Source organism: Gymnoscopelus braueri, assembly GCF_963280865.1.
Source record: "Gymnoscopelus braueri genome assembly, chromosome: 4".
NCBI classification, from domain to species: domain Eukaryota; kingdom Metazoa; phylum Chordata; class Actinopteri; order Myctophiformes; family Myctophidae; genus Gymnoscopelus; species Gymnoscopelus braueri.
The window spans coordinates 41,519,102-41,541,734 of NC_137605.1; the positions used below are offsets into that span (position 1 = coordinate 41,519,102).

The window sequence follows — 22,633 nt, forward strand, 5'->3', positions numbered from 1 at the left end:
TATGGTAGTAAGGCCTGTAAAATAACCATGGAATTATAGAGAGAAGGATAGAGAGAGATGAGAGAAAGAGAAATGAGCAAATGGAAGTATAGAAAGGGAGGAGAAGCAAGACAAAGAGGAAGGAAGAGGGAATTGAATTGAGAGAGAGTGGCAGCCCACCTGCTGACATCACACCTTCAAATGGGAGAAAACAGAGTCGTCGGCAGACTGTTTGGGAAGAAAGAAAATAAAGCTCTGAGGGAACCATTACATTCATCAGAGCGCTGACATTTTGATAAATTATATATTTCTCTGGAGGAAATTCTCTGAAACAGCAGGTCTTTATTTACCGCCATCTTGAGAAGTCTATGGATGAACAGTCAACATGGATACGTCAGCTTCCAGCGCACATCTGTATTATTAACACATCTGTACGCTGTTAACCACTTAAGCCCTGTACTTTGTCGATGAATCTACAAGTTCTACCAGCTCACAATATATCACATATATCACATCGCATCGACCATTTTCCCTATTATGTTTGACTTTGAACCCTTTTGGACAGTTTTTGACAATATAAAGACATTCCCAAAATAGGGATGATAGCTACAGCTGGGATTCATTCTTTTATTTCAGGGGAGGGTAACGGAGGAGTGGAGAGAAGAGAAGAGGAAAGAAGAGACGAGACGAGACGAGACGAGACGAGACGAGACGAGAGTTGAGGATAGGAGAGACGAGACAAGACCAGACCAAACGAGAGGAGAGGGGTGTCTAGCCAGACACATCATGCAGAAAATCATTGAGGGCGGGAGCGAGACAAGGGGGGAGGGGGGGGGTTTTGATGGAAGGAGAGAAGGGAGGAGAGGATGCTGAGAGAAGAGTCCAGGAGGGAATTTATTGCAATCATTACACTCGATGGACTCTGTAAAGCTGCACGCACGCACGCACGCACGCGCACACGCGCACACGCACACACGCACACACGCACACACGCACACACACACACACACACACACACACACACACACACACACACACACACACAGTCTGGCTGTTATTTGTTTGTGCGTGTGTAGCCAGTTAACATTTATGAAGGAGGGGAGGAGGGGAGAGAGAAGAAGTTAAATGGAGGAGAAGAGGTGGATTTTATTTTTTGGGTTTTTTTATGCCTTTATTGATAGGATAGTAGTCTGACAGGAAATGGGGAGTGACATGCAGTAAAGGCCGTCGGGATTGGGACTCGAACCCGCGACGCACTGTGAGGCTACTTTGGAGTCTATAGGTGCCTACAGGCCAAAAGGTGCATTTGTTTAATTGACACACCTTTCTGTGTGTGTGTGTGTGTGTGTGTGTGTGTGTGTGTGTGTGTGTGTGTGTGTGTGTGTGTGTGTGTGTGTGTGTGTGTGTGTGTGTGTGTGTGTGTGTGTGTGTGTGTGTGTGTGTGTCTGTCTTCTATTCTTTCCCTTCCTTTATTTCTCTTCTCATCCCCCCGTACACTCTTGACCACAGTTCCCCAGGCGTCTGTACTTGGCCCCCTCCTTTTCTCCCTCTACACCAAATCTCTGCTCTGGCTCTGTCGGCTCTGCTGACAAGCTTTCCTATCACTGTTATGCTGATGACACTCAACTGTTTTTCTCCTTCCTTCCCTCTGCCACTCAAGGTTGAAGAGCGGATCGCTGCATGCCTGACTGACATTTCACAGTGGATGTCTTCCCACCACCTCAAGCTCAACGCAGACAAGACTGAGCTTCTTCTCTTCCCAGGTAAGTCCTGCCCAATGCAGAATGGCACCATTTCCATCAACAACTCCCGGGTGGCTTCTGTTCCAACTGCCAAGAACCTGGGTGTTGTCCTGGACAGCTGTACTTCAAGGCCACACATTGCAGCGGTCACTTTATCCTGTAGTAGGTTTACACTTTACAATATGCGAAGGATCAAACTCAGGATTCTGCCCAGCTCCTTATCCAGGCTTCAGCCATCTCAATGCTTAACTACTACCTTGCAGGGCGGTCAAATTGAATTAGTGTCACAATACAAGTACTTAAGGTAATTTCATTGACGATAATTTAACACCTGAATGTCACATTGAAAACTTAGTAAAGGAGCTCACACACTAGGATATGATTTTAGAAATAAATCGTGCTTTTCCTTTGTCGCCGAGAAAAAACTGGTTGAGGCTACATTCCTTCCCCTTACTGGATTATGGTGATCTGATTTACATGCATGCCTCTGCCAAATAACTTGCACTGTTTAGAGATACTTTGTACAACAGCGCCCTGAGGTTTGTCACAGGCTGCAACTTTCCCACTCACTATTGCACCTTATATGACAGAGTTGGGTGGTCTTCACTGGCTTTGCGCAGACTCAGTCATTGGTACGTCATCCTTGGTTTGCTTCCATCCTACCTTCGTGGGGTATCTTTCACCCAAATCCAGTATCGAACTGAACATGGCGAACAAGCTTTCATGTGCGCTGCCCCTGCTTGCAGCTTGGAATAACTTGCAGACAGATCTGCAGCTTATATGACCACTTCACCCATTTTCAACCTCATCTTCATATATAATATAATAATATATAATAGAACCAATGCTCATTCTAATATGATACCTATTGTTTTACTCGGTCTATGTCTCAGAGGCGGGCTGTGGACAGTTCAGAAACAAGCCAACCATCATCAGTAGGCATTTTGGTCATTTCAAACATTTTTTTAAATGTTATTTCTTTATTAATGTGTGAACAATGTCTTCTATTATAAGCAGGCTAACTTTCCAAGAAGAGAAAGCCTGCTTCGATGATGTCACTTTCTGAATTGTCTACAGCCCCCCTCTGAGGGCTGTAAGTACTGGGAGCTGATGGTAGGTGTTGCGCTCCACCTCAGAAATCCATCTCCATTGAAAGCGCATTGAAACGGGCATACTGTAGACTCCTGCGTTCTCGGCCGATACTGACAATGAGCCTCTCCGACCTACTTACTTACTTACTACTTGCTCCATAGTTATAATGTATGTACTGTATGTGTTACATACATGTACTGTAACACATTGGTGATGGTGTCTCACTGTATGGTTCAAATCATTTTAATTTCATTTAAAAGTATTTTTGACAGCCGACATGTTTAAAAAGTCTTGTTCTGTGTAAACAATCCCGATCATCTCAGCCAGTGTTGATGGCGATCCATCATCGTCAATGGACGATGACATCATCCATCGACACAACCCTACTACACCCAACCATGCATTTCACCCAATCCATCCAACCATAAATCCACATACATCCATCCAACCATGCATGCATCCACCCAACCCATTCAACTATGTGTCCACATATACATAAATACAGTACATAATATATACATAAATAACATAATACATACTGTACATACAACCATGCTCTCTCTCTCGCTCTCGCTCTCTCTCTCTCTCTCTCTCTCTCTCTCTCTCTCTCTCTCTCTCTCTCTCTCTCTCTCTCTCTCTCTCTCTCTCTCTCACGCGCAGATTGAGCACCATGCATTTATTTCTCCATGCACCCATCTCTCTCTCTTTCACACACGCACACACACACATGCACACTAAAAACACTGCACTTACTTAGCTGGATACATCTGGCACAGGTGAGGAAGATTGACGGAAGAGGGAGGGGGACAGTGGAGGAGGGAGAGGTTGAGAAAGGTGTGTGTGTGTGTGTGTGTGTGTGTGTGTGTGTGTGTGTGTGTGTGTGTGTGTGTGTGTGTGTGTGTGTGTGTGTGTGTGTGTGTGTGTGTGTGTGTGTGCGTGCGTGCGTGCGTGCGTGCGTGCGTGCGTGCGTGCGTGCGTGCGTGCGTGCGTGCGTGTGTGCGTGCGTGGGAAGGCGAGGGGGTGAAGACAGGAGCTGAGGGAGAAAGGAGAGGAGGTGCTCTTTCACACTGCATCACTCAGTGATTCTGCCCTGCCAATGACCCTCCTCTGTGTGTGTGTGTGTGTGTGTGTGTGTGTGTGTGTGTGTGTGTGTGTGTGTGCGTGTGCGTGTGTGTGTGCTTGTGCACTTCGGAGGGGTGTCCAATAGTGAATTCTGCTAAATGACACAATGTCGACCAGCAGCCAATACAACCACCTACAAACACAAACACCCACACACCTGCGCAAACACAAACATACACACACACACACACACACACACACACACACACACACACACACACACACACACACACACACACACACACACACACACACACACACACACACACACACACACACACACACACACACACACACACACACACACACACAGTGTCTGTTAACTGTTCTATGCCTGAGTGGGCTGAGTGAAAAATAGCTTTGCCTCAGAGGGGTGTGTGTGTGCGTGCGTGCGTACGTGCGTGTATTTGTGCACGCGAGTGTGAGTATGTCCATTAGGCTACCTACATCCCATGACATCCTATTTGAACTGTATGTGTGTGTGTAAACGATGTCTACAGTACATGAAATGAAAGTCACCTTGGACATTTGTTTTAATTGTGTATCGATTAAAAGTACAAAGATAAAACTCTCCTGATTTATTAGGCTACAGCTGATCAAATACAGCCTTTGGCTAAACCTACAAGAACACTATGCAAACTAGAAAAGCACTCAAGAGACATGCTACCCCCACAGCTACACAGCACATTCTGGACTGATCGTTCGGCCAACGCAGCTCGGTCAGTAGGGCTGGGCAATTCACCGAAAATATATCGAAACCGATATTCAGAACCAATAACAAACTTAATGTTGCTCGTGTAGCTTAATTGATTAATTGAGAAGCAGGTTTATATACTGCATATGTATGTATATGTACAAGAGGTTCGGGCCGCTACGTCGCACTGCAGAGCCGACCAATATGTCAGTGGCAGTGAATATGTAAAAGGGCCAGGCCATAACTCTGAGAGTGTACAAATGCAACCAAATGGACCCTTATGGGTCCATTTGGTTGCATTTGTACACTCTCAAAGTTACAGACCTGTACGGGTCCATTTGGAACCCCCCCCCCAAGGAATCGGAAATGTCTTTAACTCTGTCGAACCCCCCCCCCCCCCCCCCCCTTTTCCCACTTATTGTTTTAAAGCGATGCTTTATTTTTTCTTTGCAGTCTAAAGCAGAAAAAGAAAAATGCTTTTATTTCCACTCTGCTGCTGGTCTTTCAACCATTACTTCAAATTCCGTCCTGCTTGGCTATTTCCTCCTGCCTGGGCGAGTCAATACACCCCACAAGGTGAAAACACTCCTTCCAAAAACAACCAAAAAACAACTGATCGACTGAGATGAAACCTTTCATCCCGGCCTCCCTCCTCTCTCTCTGTGGAAGGGGAGATGGGAGCTCCTGTGGCGCTGGGAGCCTGTGCCCACTTGCATGCCAACAGAAAACAGGTGGGGTGTCGGCCAAGTGCAGTGGAGGGTGGGAGAGAGAGAGAGAGACAGAGAGAGAGAGAGAGAGAGAGAGAGGTGGCATGGAGTTTGGGGGAAAGCGAGGGACACAGATGCGCGGGGACACGGGAGAGAGAGAGAGAGAGAGAGGAAAAGAGAACAGAGGGTGCAGATAAAGGGGAATGGAGGGTTATCTGACTGATTATTATTCACCTTCCCTTAACTCCTCCTGGGAAGACTCTGTGCCGTACTGTTAAAGATCATTTATAATTATATCGTTCAGCCCCGTCCATTTAACCCATTCAATTCGGGAACGCATCTGCGTCATTTTAGATCTGAGCTATAACCATTATTTTATACTTTGGGCTATTCAAAAATAGCAGATCTGCAAGCTCATAGTGCGGCAGAGAGTGCCGCGCTATGAGCTTGTAGATCTGCTATTTTTTGAAAAATCTTGAACGTTTGTGCAAATCTTTGAATACATATAACATTTTACCTCAAATGTTTGCTTCTGGAGGTCCCTGGAACAAAATATTTTACAAATGTTCAGATCTACAAGCTCATGAGCTCGTATATCTGCTATTTCTGAATAGCCAAAGACATCTGAAATGACAGAGATGCGTTCCCGGATTGAATGGGTTAACTCATCTCTCCCCTACACCCAAGATAAAAGGTTCCAACTTAGAGTGAAGAGTATATAGTACTGAAAAAAAAGCCCCCAAAACACCACTGCAGTCCTCCACCCTGAGCAGCAGCAGCAGCAGCAGCAGCAGCCTAGGGGTCTGGTGCTGTGCCAGCCACCCAGGCCCAGTGGAGGAGGTGCCATCTCCCCTCGCTCCCACATTCAAACGAAAAACGTTGACCTGGCCACTCCTTTAACCTCCCCTCGCTAACCCGTCGTCTTCTCTCTTTCTCTCTCATTTCATCCCTCCCCGCCTCTCTGTTTCTTTCTCTGCATGTCTCTCCTCTCTCTCCCTCTCTCTCTCTCTCTCTCTCCGTTATCTCGGATCTGAGAACTTCAAACGAGTCTCTTCAAAGGGGCCACTGTGTCTCACTTAAGTTTCAAGTTCACTTCACTGAAGACCAGCGAGTTTGTGTGTGTGTGTGTGTGTGTGTGTGTGTGTGTGTGTGTGTGTGTGTGTGTGTGTGTGTGTGTGTGTGTGTGTGTGTGTGTGTGTGTGTGTGTGTGTGTGTGTGTGTGTGTGTGTGTGTGTGGGGGTGTGTGTGTGTGTGTGTGTGTGTGTGTGTGTGTGTGTGTGTGTGTGTGTGTGTGTGTTTATGAGTGTGTTCCTCACCTCCGCAACACTGGTGAAGCATAATAAAGCATCAGGGTCCACCTGACCTTTTCGGAGTGTGTGATGTGGTGTGTGTGTGTGTGTGTGTGTGTGTGTGTGTGTGTGTGTGTGTGTGTGTGTGTGTGTGTGTGTGTGTGTGTGTGTGTGTGTGTGTGTGTGTGTGTGTGTGTGTGTGTGTGTGTGTGTGTGTGTGTGTGTGTGTGTGTGTGTGTGTGTGTATGAAACCATATGTTGACGCACAGCAGTGGATCTAAGAGCACAGGGTCTACAACCATGCATGATGGAATGTCTAGAAACAGACTTACTGGATTCTGTTTGAAATCCCAGCACATGTGACTGATGAAGGAAGGAAGGAAGGAAGGAAGGAAGGAAGGAAGGAAGGAAGGAAGGACGGAAGGAAGGAAGGAAGGAAGGAAGGAAGGAAGGAAGGACGGACGGACGGACGGACGGACGGACGGACGGACGGACGGACGGACGGACGGACGGACGGAAGGAAGGAAGGAAGGAAGGAAGGAAAAAGGAAGGAAAAAAGGAAGGAAAAAAGGAAGGATGGAAGGAAGAAAGAAAGAAAGAAAGAAAGAAAGAAAGAAAGAAAGAAAGAAAGAAAGAAAGAAAGAAAGAAAGGCAAGTTTATCTGTATGGCACATTAAGGCAATTCAAAATGCTTTACACAAAACTAACCACATCAAGACAAAAGTGCTTAAGAATCACATTAAAGAAGGACTTTTGAATTAAAATGAAAAATAACTATTAAAAAGATAAGACAATAGAAGATAAGAATAAACATAAATCTGCTTATTTCCTTTTTTTTAAATATTTGTTTTGGGGCTTTTATGCCTTTAATGATAGGACAGTAGACTGACAGGAAATGGGGAGAGAGATGGGGAGTGACACGCGGCAAAGGTCGTCGGGATCGGGATTCGAACTCGCGACACGCTGGCATTGCAGCCTGAGGTGTCTTTGTCTTTTTTTATTGTGCTCTTTTCCTCTAAGCACCTTAACGTCCATATGTATATCATGCACAGTATAAGTATAACATGCACAGTATACATACATTGCTGCTATGCTCAGGCACCTTAGTTTTTTATTATCTCAGGTACTTTGTAAATATGTAGATAACTTGTCTGGCCTTCTGTTGCTCTCTTGTTTTGATCTCCTTCCCACTTGCCCCCCACCCCCTCTTCTTCTCCCCCCCCCCCTCTTCTTTCTATGGAAACTAACGTTGCGATGGGAACGATGTACAAAAACGAATTTCACCCACTTTTTTACCTTGTAAACCCGTGATGTGACAATAAAACTGATTCTGATTCTGATTCTGATTCTGAGGTGCCGTGCCTGGACTGCCACGCCGCGGCCCAGACCATCTGTTATTTTCTATATAAGCCAGCAAGGCTGAGACGCAACCACATGGTGATGTGAAACACTTCTGACTACTGATTGGTCAGAAAATGTTCAATAGCGAAGCACAGACAGATGGATGGATGGATGGATGGACAGACAACTCAAGAGTCGCAAATAATATAGTTGTAATAACAGTTGAAGAGACTAAAGAGATGAAAAGAATGACTTACAAAATGAGAAACCGTGAAGATGAATTTAAAATAAACTGGAGTAAATGGGTCTCAGAAATACATGAAGTGTAAAAGTAGATTTAGGAGTTCTACAGGAAAGCTATCCCTATCCCCTTTTCTTCTCTTAATTGTACTTTCTTTTATTTCCCCCCTTCTTCTTCTTTTGTATTTAAAAAATCTATAAAAATGTGTAAAAGTGAAGAAAAAGATATTATGGATGAAATGAATTACATGTATTGTACGAACCTGCAATAAAGTATACACGTTTTTTTTTAAAGAGTCGCGAATACTGTATCTTCTCAGTGAGGATGTCTCCTGTGTGTAATTGCCGGTGTAGAAATGGGTTAGAATAGATTGCACTGTGTTTTCTGTGTTTCCTCTGAGAGTGTACAGATTTAACCAAATGTACCCTTATAGCATCCAACTCTTCCGCCTTCTTTCCATTTTGAATTGTATAATCCATTGCACTCATAAATATTGCACAGAGCAGTAGGGGGTGAGCGGCCAGTTTCGTTGTCGACCGTGATTGCTTTTGTTTAGTTTAGGGAATTAGGTTTAGTGACTTTTGATTTGTTTTAGTTTTTTGTATCTGGGTTCAGGGGTCCTGTTTCTCACAGTCACAGAGCTAGTTTGTTATTATATTTATTTTGACCATGTTCACTCTGACATTAAACGAGAACATAAATGTCACTGTGTTTTTTATCAATAAATGGAACACTTTCTTGGAATTTATTTAGTTTTCAGTCACTTGGTGTCAGACCCATAGCCTCGGGCAGTGGTTTTCAACCCTTTTCATATCAAGGTCCATTATTTATTCTGCATTTGAGCCACGGACCACCGTATGATGAGATTTAGCCTCTCAGACCCAAAACGTAAGAATATTTTGTGTACAATTAGGAGAGATATAACAGGCAAACGTTGATCAAATTGTGTTACTTCTTGTAAATTAAGTAATGCAGATGTTAATTTAACTCTTTTAACTCTTAACTCAAAAGGTAATAATCTAATAAGGGTCTATTTGGTTACCAACTCTCCATCACATAGCTGCGGACCACCTGGAACCCCCTCAAGGACCACTGGTTGAGAACCACTGGCCTAGGGCATTCAACTATTCGGAAATGTTGAAACTAGATAAGTAAATGAGAAAGTAATCAATGTTTAGCAACTGCATGTTATAATCAGAAACGTTTTTTGATGGGCTGTATAGCTGAAAACGTAGATTGTTTCCAGATAGCATTAGCGTTAGCTCAGCAGAGTTTACATGGAGCAGACAGGAGGTTGCGGAGAGGGCATCACTTCCACCTAAGGGGGAGGGGGGGGTACTAAAGATGGGGGGCCCTGTACAGTCAGAGAACAGTGGAAATGCAAAGCAAACCGAGTAAAGTAATGTCGTGGAGTGTCGAGCCAGGCTTAGCAAATGAAATGACGGCATTAGTTTTGACTCTGGATACAGAAAGCTATGGATTGGTTCATAATGTAGCAGAAAATCCCTAAACTATTCAGTGCAGGGACTCAACTGCCTGTCTGATCAATGTCTTTGGGGAGCCCTGTAAAGACACTGTTAATGTTGTAGTAGCTTTTCCGAATCCTGCTGAGACATACTGTAAGTCCTTTAATCCTTGATATACTCTTAAGGTGATAGAAGGCGGCTGACTTTAATTGTGTTAATTAGGCTTTTGAAATTCAGGTCTGAGTCCATGACTACACCAAGTTGTCTTTGAAGAAAGAATGATAAATAGTAAATGGATTGCCTTTTCTCCGAAAAGCTTTACAATGTACAGTATTTCACATTCACCCATTCACACACCAAAGGCGCAGGAAACCATAGCAAGGCAGGGGTTCAGTGTCTTGCTCAAGTACACTTTTTTTTATTTTTAAATAATTTTTTGGGCTTTTATGCCTTTATGAATAGGACAGTAGGCTGACAGGAAATGGGGAGAGAGATGGGGAGTGACATGCAGCAAAGGCCGTCGGGATCGGGACTCGAACCCGCGCTGTCAGGCTACATCGAGCCAAGGTGCCTGGACCGCTACGCCAGCGGCCCAGGCCAAGTACACTTTGACACACAGAGGAGCCGGGGATCAAAACCGGGAACCATCCGATTCCAAGACGGCCGCTCTATCTCCTGAGCCACTGAAAGAAGGAAGAAAGGAAGAAAGAAATATAGGGAAACATCCATTCAAAAGGATGAATGTGTAGAATAGCCTCAGGCCTGCGTCTGCGCCTTTGATCCACTATACCAAGTTTGGTTCCATGCTGATAGGGTGAATTCAAATGAAGTCTCTCTCAATCAATAAATGTCCCCATCTGTCTGTCTGTCACCCTGTCACATATTGTGTCAGCCAACTGATCCATCTGTCTGTCTGTCTGTCTGTCTGTCTGTCTGTCTGTCTGTCTGTCTGTCTGTCTGTCTGTCTGTCTGTCTGTCTGTCTGTCTGTCTGTCTGTCTGTCTCATCTCTGAGGGCCGTCCCCCTCATTTATGTTATCTGACTATCAATCAATCAAACACTCAATATGAGTTAATGCAATACAGAAGAAGGTCAGGCAGTAAGACCCAGCATAGAAATTTCTCTCATGCTCCTTCAGCACTTTTTGGGCTTCAGATTATTTTTTCTCCTCTCTCTTCTCTTCTTTATCTCGCCTCTCCTGTCTTCATCTGTCCCCTCCTAACTTCTCATTTCTCCTTATCTCTCTTTGCAATCCTCACTTCCCATATTGTACCCCAATCACTCTGCTGTTTTCCTCCCCTCTCCTCGCTTTGCCCAATTCCTCCTTTTCTTCTCCTCCTCCCTTAGCTTCTTCCCAGCCTGCAATTCTCGTTCCACCACCCCCACCCCCTGGTGTCTCCTCTGGAAACTTCTTCCTCTCTTCCTTTTCCTCCGCCTCCTCCTCACCTCCCTTTCTCTCTCTCTCGCCTCCTCTCTCTCGTCAGCTTTATCTTTGGCGTGCATACCAAGGAGTTGAGCTCAGAGCGGGAGCGCGTCTCAAATCAGCTGCCAGCAGCGGCCGTGCTGCAGCTCGACTCCTCTCTGTCAAGGTGGCGTTCAGAACAAGCTTGGCGTCTTGTGAATAAATCACCCCTTTTTTTTGTTGTTTGTGGGAAGGGGAAAAAGAAAAGAGAAGAAAAAAAAGATAACGAGTGGTGACGGAGGAGAACTAGTCGTTCAGAGCCGTCTTGCCACCTCGGCACGGCAGATCTGCACTTCCTCGGGAATAAATCATCTTTAAGAAAGATAACGATAAGGGGTGGAGGACAGAGAGGGTTACTACTGTAACAGAGGCTTCTATAAATTGTATGTAATAACGCCAGGCAGGTTAAAGTGTGGGATCTGATAGTGGCAGTAAAGGAAGGGAGAGCAGAGAGGGCTTTTGCCCGTCAATGTCATCATAAAGCAAGCGCCCGCGCGCGCACACACACACACACACGCACACGCACACGCACACGCACACGCACACACGCACAGTCGCACACACCCACACACCCACACCACACATCCACCCACTGGTGCGTGCAAGAGTGGACATACAGTACAGGCACACACGCATGCATGACTTTGAAACATTGATGCACACACTCCTGTGATTCTAACACGTACACGTAGTATATGTGTGTGCACGCACACGCACACCCACGCACACACAGTAATCCTCTGTGTGTAGTGGAGTAGTGAAATGACTTGTGCTGCTCTAGGTTTAGCAGCCCGGTGTTATCAGAGTTGTCAGGCAGGCAGATCTGCAGCACAGGAGAACGTGGGCTGGGTAGAAAACAGACACACTGTCAGGATGAGTGTGTGTGTGTGTGTGTGTGTGTGTGTGTGTGTGTGTGTGTGTGTGTGTGTGTGTGTGTGTGTGTGTGTGTGTGTGTGTGTGTGTGTGTGTGTGTGTGTGTGTGTGTGTGTGTGTGTGTGTGTGTGTGTGTGTGTGTGTGTGTTGTGTGTGTACTCTTTAGGAGCTTTCAAGAACTCATGCAGGGAGTTTCGAAGGTTACTTTCAAAACTCTGTCCACCACAGATTTCCGGCATAAACTTTTAACTGGTGAGGAAATCCCAATATCTACATGTACTCAGTACCTTATGGTGAAATATCTCATGCCGTTGTCTATGTGATCTACAGAATATGATGCTCAACAAACTATTTCCAAATCACAGACAGTGATCTACGCTACTGCAGTTTTTAAATTGTGGTTTGAAAAGGTGTACAATTTAGGCATTTAGCAGACGGTTTGTTTGAGACGGTACTCTGTGCAAGGTATGCTGGAACAGAATTCCTGACCTACAAATCAAGTTACCAGTCAAACAAAAATATATTTCATCATTCAATCATCATGCATTATTATTCTACCTTCCAGCTGTTTCCATTAATGCCTCTAATCTTACAACAACAACAATATTCAAGAGTACACTTAGTTAATAGTTACACATCACAATGTTTTTTTTTTCTTTTTAAACCAATATCATGCAACATTAAACCAGGCTATGTGACTGACTGGACAAAGGAAGTACTGATCAATGCACAACCAATGACAGCAATCAGCTGGACTTCCTCTACCTTTATCTCAATACTGGCTCCCTCTAAGGCACTCTGGATCACAGTAGCTCCAATGCAAGTCTTAATTCTGCATGCTCCAGTCCTCCTACACTGCTTCCAAATTATTTTCAAAAATCCATCTGTAATGACCTACAGTAAGAAGAAGCAGCCTTCGGCAGTGACCAACAATTAGGTACCAACATGTTTTTTTTATGCAAATATTCTGTTACTTCATTGCCTAGGATGCTATTAAACAAATAGCCAGTGGTTGTATGGCAATATCTAGCACAGTTTTATTGCAAATGAGATTTCTTCTCTCTGAAAAAGACAAATTAGGTTATTCTGAATGGGGGATAGGTGACATGATCACCCATAAGTTGATTAAGGTCATTCATTTTGGGGAGGGAAAGTCCTGGTGGATGTACTACATCACCAAACACTAAGAATATGAAAAGAACTGGCACTCCCCAAGGAGCCGTGGTGCTGTCACCCTTCCTGTTCACCCTTTAACTTCACTTCAACTCGGATACATGCCACCTACAGAAGTTCTCTGGTGACTCCATTGTCAGCTGATCACGTTTGACAACGAGGAGGATTAAAGAGCCCTGGAGAGCTTCGTAAATATTTTCAAAAGTTGTTGAAAAAAATTATAATCTCACTCTGTATTTTCTACACCACGGTACGGTGAAGAATACAATTGGGCTTTAAAGTGGCTATTCTGACTAATTGATTTAGAAAAAATATATTCACACTTTTTCACGTCACTTTGTTGAATTTATATAAATGATACATAACATGCTGCAAGTTAATTTGATTAATCATAAATAATCTATAGAATAATTGTTTTATAATCGATAGTTGCAGCCCTATTCACCAGTGGCACATCATAGGCTGCCTAGGTGGCTGCACATCATATGGTGCATTTAGCACCCACCCCACACAAATTGTGATACTGTGATTTTTATGTAATAGTATGTTCTTGTTATGTATGATGTGTTTTTATTTATTACATTTTTTTACTTTTTTATATTTGTATGTCTTCTTATCTATATGTAATATGGACCCCCTGAGTGTCTGGAATAAAGTTTGAATTGAAAAAATATAAGAAAAGGGCAAAGTTCTGACAGTGCCACAATCTTGTTCCACCCAGGACTAGAGATTACCATTCACGATCGAAGAATTTACCCATGGTGTGTAGAGTATATTTTGTCCCGTGATGTTATGGCGACAAATATCACACAGAAAGCCCTAAAGCTGAACATTTCAGACGTTATTCAGATCTCGGGATGTTTTTTGGTGCCACACATCAGTCCCGCTGCACCCAGAGAGGGTCCTTTTGTCTGGTAAGGCAGACATGCACGCCTGGCTTTTCATCCATGCACTCTCCCAGGTGAGCGTTAACAATGAGATTCATTGGTAAGGGGGAGAAGACGTGGCACGCAGCCCAAAGGAGGGATTCTGCATAGAAGAATGAGACTGATTAGCTATGGTGGGTGGGTGGTTGGAGGGTGGGGGGGGCCGCTATTCTACTCTGCGGTTCTCTGGAGCTGAGCATACAGTTTCTAGCCTTTGTGTTTCAAACAGAGTCAGAAGAGCTGATGAGTGGGCTGTTTAATGAAACGCCCCCAATGAGTAGACAGAAACCACAGGAATGCTAAGGGGAGGAAATCTACCTGAATTCACAATCACTACTACAGTACACATGTATATTGTTGTTGACAGTTGCGATTTTATAAGGGGAGCAGGGGGGACATTTGCACCCCTGAGTGGCCAGCATCGAAGGCTTATCTGAAAAACGATTTTTCATGAAGGCAAACATACTGAGTGCCATGGGGAAGTGATTGTTTTATTTTATAAAGTCATGCAATAAAATCACATCCATTATTGTAGGCTTTCTTTTTTCTCCTGTTTTTTAAGAATTTTTTTCTCTGTTTTAACGTTATGCTATTTTTGGGCGGTGTAGCCGCCCCTATAAGTGGGGTTGGGACACCTCATTAGTATTAGTTTCCTGCACTGTGATTGGCCCACTTGGCCCACTTTCCTGTACTGTGATTGGCTGACTCTATTGGCTGACTCTATTCAGCACTGTGATTGGCTAGCGAGACACATGATGACATTAATAACCTATAAATAGGATTATGCACTTCCAAAAAATCAATTTTTTTTGGAAGTGAGCTTCCATCACTATGATGACCACTGTGATGACCACACCGCCCACTTCACACTGGGTGTGATTTTTTTTAATGCTTGCTCTCTGCTTGCTTGATCTCAGATCATTTTAATTTTAACACTAGATTCGACTAATTATCAAAATGATTAAATAAATGTAATTGCAGTTTGTAGGATGTGCGCAAAAAAGACAGGGAGACAAGTATTTCAACTTCATACAGATTTGTTACTGGGACACAAATGGCAATACTGTGAATATAAAATTGTTGCCCCCCCTCCCCCCTGTTGGCAGAGGCTTAAATCACCTATGTATATCGTACTGAGAACCTTGGACAGTTCTGTTTAAAATGAACCCAACTTGAATGCGTACAAAAATAATTGTGACCATGTTGACAATTCCCAGGGTGATGGACAGGATGTGGTGGCCTTTTCCCCATTCTGACTACAATGACATACACTACATTTACATTTTCACTCAAAAATCTTTACTTACACAAAATAGGTCTCCCGTTCAATGTCAAGGCAGCAGCAGCAGCAGCAGCAGCAGCAGCGGGGTTTGGTCTCTTGAAGTCATCACCAGGAAAGCTTTGGCTCCAATGACGCATTCACGTTCATGTTGACAAATCCAGACAGAACCATCCGAGATCAAAGGGGCAGCATGACTCGACTGTGTGGGATCAAAAGGAATGGCATGTGTTAGCCCTGCTTCTGGTTTTAGGGTGGATTCTTCCCCTGAACTCTCCCGGATGAGGACAACGAAAGCAGAAGGTGGTTGATGAAGATCTGGGCTGCTGCCAGGAACAAGCCTGCATTCAGATTCCGTTTTCATCAAACACTTCTGCTGTACATAATGAATCAAAAGCAAGCTGAGACACCCTTCCCTTTTTTAAAGTACTTGAACAGCAAGCAAGATCCTATCTTATGCACTGACAGGGTACAAGAAGAAATTATAATACACACAAAAAAAGAGGAGGAAAAAGAAGAAAAACACAATACTGAATATAGCGTCCTTGGTTCTTATTTGGAACAGAAGATTGAACAATTTCGGCAGCTTCAATATCTGATGGTCTGAAACATCCTCAATGTTTCAAACCAATGTTTCTAAAGGACATATTCAAGTGTGCTGCGTATCTTGTCTAGTTATTCCTCTTATCATTCTCACCCTGGCTTGACATTTCCACCGGGGAAATAATATGCCCCAAGTCAGTCACAGCAAATGCAAACGGAGGGAAATGAAAGGTGAAAAATGGCTACGGAAGATATGAGCTGTCTCTCGTGGCGGCGTTGAGCTCTTCTAACATGGCCTACAGAATGCGCTGTTAAGGCCGAGAGGTGGGGGGGGGGGGGGGGGGGTGGGGGTGGATGCCTGGCCCAGTAACAGGAACCATCTGTTGGAGGGCCTGACAGAGCGAGGTTCCAGAGGGGACAGAATACTTCCAGACTCCCCCACTCTTTCTCCTCTCTCTCGCTCGCACGCACGCACGCACGCACGCACGCACGCACACACGCACGCACGCACGCACGCACGCACGCACGCACGCACGCACGCACGCACGCACGCACGCACGCACGCACGCACGCACGCACGCACGCACACACACAAATTACTCTATCGACTGTTCTCTCCCTGCCTAATCTCTTTTCCTCGTTCTACACTCAGTATCTCTCTTTTTCTCTGAAGCTAACCAGAGAACAGGGTGAGGCTGAATGTGCAAATTTAGTTTATTTTGCATGAATGTGCTCTGTCTTTGTGTGTGTGTGTGTGTGTGTGTGTGTGTGTGTGTGTGTGTGTGTGTGTGTGTGTGCGTGCGTGTGTGTGTGTGTGTGTGTGTGTGTGTGTGTGTGTGTGTGTGTCTCTCTCTCTACCCCTCCCTCTTGAGTTGATATGGTTTCTGTTGAAATGCTGAACTTTTGACCACAGTGGAGACGTTCTTGTGGGTGTTCCTCTGAACTGACTTAAGCTGTGCAGTATGGTGCAGGCAGAGCACATACCAGAGATGGAAGACTAAACTATGACACTCCTACACCGCTAAATTACACCCCGCTCACTTTTTATATGCTGGGAGTTCTTCCTCAATTATTGAAATGCTCAGTTTTAGTATCTTGTGGGGGTGTGACGCACACACACACACACACACACACACACACACACACACGCGCACACACACACACACACACACACAGTGAGCGTGCGTTGTTTTACCTACCCTGCACACCTGATGACACGGACACACCCACTACTACAATGAGCCCTTTGTGTTGAACGTTACGATTTGTATGCATCTGTTTGTGAGTATGTCTGTGTGTGTGTGTGTGTATGGCTACATGCGCGCATGTGTGTGTGTGTGTACGGGCGTGCGTGCGTGCGTGCATGCGTGTACAGCTTATGTGTGCATCCCCGGAGAGGGGAACTACTCTGTGAGGTTTGATTACAGAGCGATATACTGTGAGTCATGTCAACTCCACAGCAGACCAGAGGAGGATGGGCCGAGCGGGAGAGCACCAATGGGACCAGTAAGAACAACAAAGACTTCCACACATATCAGATTGTATTCGCTATCTTCCCACCCTCTCCTCTGGTCTTCATAGGAGTGTTTATGTCCTGTGTGCACAGGGAAATGCCTGTTTGTGTTTGTGATGTGTGGCTCTGTGTGCTGGTCCTCAAATGTATGAGCAAGCACCCCTGCCCCCCCCCCCCCCCCAATAACTGCAAACAAATTGACACACGTATGTACCCATCTGTTTCGAGTTACAATTTAACTGCAATTGCAACTGCTTTTCACCCACATAATTAGATCTATGCTACCGTTATGTTTTAAAGATAATATGAGAGAAACCCAGGATACGGGATAAAAAGGATTGGAGGTGATTAAAAGTAACTGTCTGAGCAGATAAAATTGGAACTGGAACACAAGGTGATAAATTATTTTTTGCAGGGTTCTCTCTCCGGTTTGGGTGGAAAAATATGAAACCGACCTGAATTTTATTTTATTTTCTAAAGAGAGGGAGAGACGGGGAGACCCCTGTTACTGAACAAACACTCTATAGCAATAGTATTACTATCGGAACTATACTAGCTTGAAAACCTTTTGTTTTATCCAAAGAATATTACTTTTACCTTTAAGGGAAGACTTGGATACTTGTTCGTAAAACAAAACCTAAGCAATTGCTCTCCCTTTCTTTTCTTTTTTTTGCAGCTTTTTTTTTCTTCTTTTTTTGGCTTTTTCTGCCTTTAGATAGTATACAGTAGACTGACAGGGAATTGGGAGAGAGAGATGGGGAGTGACACGCAGCAAAAGTCAATGGGATTGGGATTCGAACCATTAGCAGCCTAAGTGCCCCGACCGCTACACCAGCCGTCAGGGCTGCTCCCCCTTTCTTTGCATACGATTTGTTACAAAACATCAAACAGCGACAATCATCTTTTAAAAGATGCCTGCGCATGGTAATGGATGATACAACATCACCACAATTCATTCAACAACTTTCACCAAACAGATAGATTCAATGTGTAGGCAGCAGGTCACACACGGAGCGCTCACAGGTTAGTTTACATTCTTTTGAAAAGATTCCCATAACGTAGGCGTACGTTGGGCTATGCAGGTTTATGCTACACTTGTGTTCTTTGAAAATCTACCTGTTAATGTAGCGATGGAGGTCAATATTTACTCTTGAAGGGGCAATACTATGCTGTCTCCCACAGCGCGAGGGGCCCAAGTACTGTACCAGCTGCCAGAAAACCCTACTGTACAGTATTTCAACTCATTCCTGTTTCAGTTTCCCACTTCCCTAGTAGGGCTGTCACGATTACGCATTTAAGTTGACGATTAATTGTCACTCAAATAATTACGATTTAATTGTGTGTTTGACATTGAACATTGGAGCATATGAATAAATAAAAATTCTGTTTTCCTGTTGCACAGGGTAGATATGAAAAATAACTTAAATATACAAAGAAATTATTGACATATTTAATCATTTTATACATGTAAAAAAAGCAGGAATAGCTGATCTACAAGCTTACAAGGCGTCACAAAGTGACGCCTTGTAAGCTTGTAGATCTGCTATTTCTGCTTTTTTTTATATTTGAAAATGTGTGAACAATGGAAACGATTATGACGATTATGCAAAAAGAATTGCGATCATCTCAAATAATTGCGATTAGACGATTATGTAATAATTGTGACAGGCCTATTCCAAGAAACCTCGCAAGAATAGATTCAAAAGGTAAGTAAAACTTACCCTTTTTACACTCAAGAGTTAAATGAATACTCTTGACATTTACAGTGTAGGAATGGGTAGAAGGGACCACTGCTGACCCTTGCTGCTTGTGTCGGACAATGGTTGGTTTGGTCTATTTTGGCCTTTACAATTGTAAGAGATTTTCTTTTATGCTACACACGGACTCCACATTACAAATGTTCAACCACTTTCTACCGGGCGTTCCTATTTTGGGCAAAATCTTCAAAGCAATGTGAAAAAAATGATAGCAGATCTACAAGCTCACAATAAGTCACACTTGTAGATCGGTTTTAAGCCCAGTCCACACCAATGACTTGCGATGCAACAAAACCGTTGCTATACGTTGCAGAGAGAAATCGCAGCAGTCTGAATTGCCCCGTTGCAGGTCGTGCAGTTTTGGGATTCTGTTACAAGCGGTTGCAAGTGTTTGCAAGTTGCAACTCGTTGCATCGCGAATCATTGGAGTGGACTGGCCTATATTCGTTGTACGACAAAGTACAGTAAATATGGCTTAAACTAAAGGTATAATATTTTTTGGTTAAAGCAAAACGTTGTTTTGTTAAAAGGTTTAAGCGCTATATTCTAATAGTAATCATTGCTATAGAGTGTTTGTTCAGTAACAAGGGTCTCCCTGTCTCTCCAGCTCTTTACTAAACAGAATATACATTTTCAGATGGGTTGCAAAATTTCAGCCAATCAGGAGAGAGTACCCATTTATCAGCTACAATTTTATAGTGTTCCAGTTTCAATGTTGTCTGCTCATTTGTGTCATCACTTTCAATTTCACTTGTTTATCCTGTATGAGTTCTCTCTCCTGGGTGGATCAAATTGGTATTCAATTCAATCTTTATTTCAGACTCAAGGTCCATATCACATACCAAATGACAAAGTACACAACCAATAAATAAGATAAAAAAAACTAGACGAAAAATGAAAAACATAAAATCAGTCCAATCTACCGCAGCCCACATAATATGCTCACAGTCTGTAGAGGCTGTATCCAAACCTGAAAATGCATTTTCAATTTGCTAAAGAGCCAGAGAGACAGGGAGACTCCTATAGCAATGAGTACTATCAGAATATAGCTATTTAACACTTATTTTTAACAAAACAATATCACTTACCCTACCTTTAAGTGGTTAAAATGATTAAATATGTGCTATCATGAGGTACTTTTGTTCTATGGTCGGGTAATCTTTTCTATAATTGAAATGTATATTTGTTTTTCTCTCAGGGAGGCACAGCTTGCACTCAATCAGTGGTACTGTATGTCAGACATGTGAGTGAATACATTGCACTCATTTAGGCTATATTATGATTATAAACCTGCGAAGCTTTAAGAAAGGCTGGAATATGTGGAATGAAAATAACACTTTCTATTTCTAGACACCCTTTAGATTTCACTTATTTTACACAAACGAATAATTAAAACTCCAGTACTCTAGGGTGTTTAAGCTTAACGAGACTTACTTTACTTTAACCCATTCAATCCGGGATTGACTAAATGATATGTATTTGGCAAACGGACCCTCATCTCAAAATATTTAGTTCCAGGGATGCCCAGGAGCAAAGATTTGAGTTACAACAGTTCGCTTTAAAATATATATATATTCAAAGATTTGCAAAAATGTTTATGATTTTTCAAAAAATTAGCAGATCTACAAGCTCATAGCACGGCACTCGGTGCTTGTATATCTGCTATTTTTGAATAGCCTAATGTATAAAATAATGGTTATAGCTAAAATGACACAGATGCGTTTCCGGATTGAATGGGTTAATGTTTCAACAGTGCAACGCATTCTCACTCCCAAGACGGCAAACAGGTGACTTCTTGGGGACGGATTTGGTCAAACATCAGACGTTTGACTGGAGGGGGTACGTACTACGTACCCGTGACGGCACATGTTGACTAGGGGGGATATGAGTTACAATTCTGTCCCTATCGGGTCATAACTCGAATGGCGGTGAGTAGGCTGAAGCGGACTTCGCGCAACATTCGGCAGTCAGCACGGCGAATCGCTCGCCTGAAGCCTCCCTCTTCCAGTGAAACGTTTTGACGTTTGGTCACATTTTGTCCCAAGAAGTCACTATAGGCCGGAGTGAGAGTATTGTGTAACACCGAAAGCAGACAACAATAGGACAACTTTTGATGGCAGTATGGTTTTATCCAAAGATAATGGGTGGGTTCTGTCTCAGACACTAGTCCACGTTTAGGTTAGCTCTGATGTGCTTGCATGCGATACAGAAACAAACACAATTCACACTTTAATGATTTCATCCTCTACCGGTAGGAGAAGATTTCCAGCAATCTGGTGGTGATGGCGGGGGGACGGATGACACCAGTATAGTTAAGATGTGCATCCCTACACACAAATACACACCTACACACACATGCACACACGCAGTCCGACCCCTTCACAGGTTGTCTTTATCTGCTATAGCCCAGATTGGCCAGGCTTAGCAGCAAGCAGTAGGCCATCTATCTGTCTGTCTGACAGCCAGCCCCCAGAGTGTGTGTGACTGTGCGTGTGTTTAGAGCAGTGTTTGAAACCAGAACAACTGATCACAGAGTGTGTGTGTGTGTGTGTGTGTGTGTGTGTGTGTGTGTGTGTGTGTGTGTGTGTGTGTGTGTGTGTGTGTGTGTGTGTGTGTGTGTGTGTGTGTGTGTGTGTGTGTGTGTGTGTGTGTGCGCGCGGCCGTGCCTGCAGTATAATCACAACGGCAAAGGTTCAAACATGAGAAATTAACAATCTTGACGACCCACACAGACATGCGCACCCACACCCACACCCACACCTATGTGTCAGACAGGAGGCGAGCCGCAGTGTGTTGTGACCTGCAGAGGGAGACCAGTGACAGCAACCACAGGAGACTAGCACTGGTCTGTCAGCTGCTGTAAAACCACACACACACACACACACACACACACACACACACACACACACACACACACACACACACACACACACACACACACACACACACACACACACACACACACACACACACACACACACACACACACACACACACACACACACACACACACACACACACACACACACACAGTCTCACACACACACACACACGCTCATCCTCCCTCTGCGCAGGCTTATTATAAGTCCATTCCCACCCTTAGCCTGTATCTGACAAGGAAGTCCTATACCACACTGTGCTGTCATACTGACACACACACACACACACACCCCCTCCACAAGTTCTGAAGGTCAAGTTTCTCATCAGAGCAGCATTTCCTAATGTCCTATCCTACGGTAGCTACGGTACGTGTCATAGACCACACACACACACACACACACACACACACACCCACACACACACACACACACACACACACACACACACACACACACACACACACACACACACACACACACACACACACACACAGTCTTGTCTGTCTCCAGTCGAGTCCATCTAAGGACTGTCTCAGTTGAGCCGCTGGAAACAGTA

General features: G+C 44.0%; 1 protein-coding gene across 2 annotated transcripts in view; it reads right to left on the reverse strand.

The window, feature by feature from the left end:
- The window catches only part of ldlrad4b (low density lipoprotein receptor class A domain containing 4b), a 183,661-nt gene that overhangs the window by 132,330 nt on the left and 28,698 nt on the right, over positions 1 to 22,633 (reverse strand). The window contains exons 1-2 of one of the 2 annotated variants that reach the window (XM_080427227.1): positions 16,083 to 16,163; positions 15,414 to 15,587 (exon numbers count right to left, since the gene is read on the reverse strand). The gene's annotated coding sequence lies outside the window, so the exon portion shown is untranslated. Of the gene's footprint in view, positions 1 to 15,413; positions 15,588 to 16,082; positions 16,164 to 22,633 lie in introns of those variants that run through there. The other variant, XM_080427226.1, reaches the window with a different exon arrangement.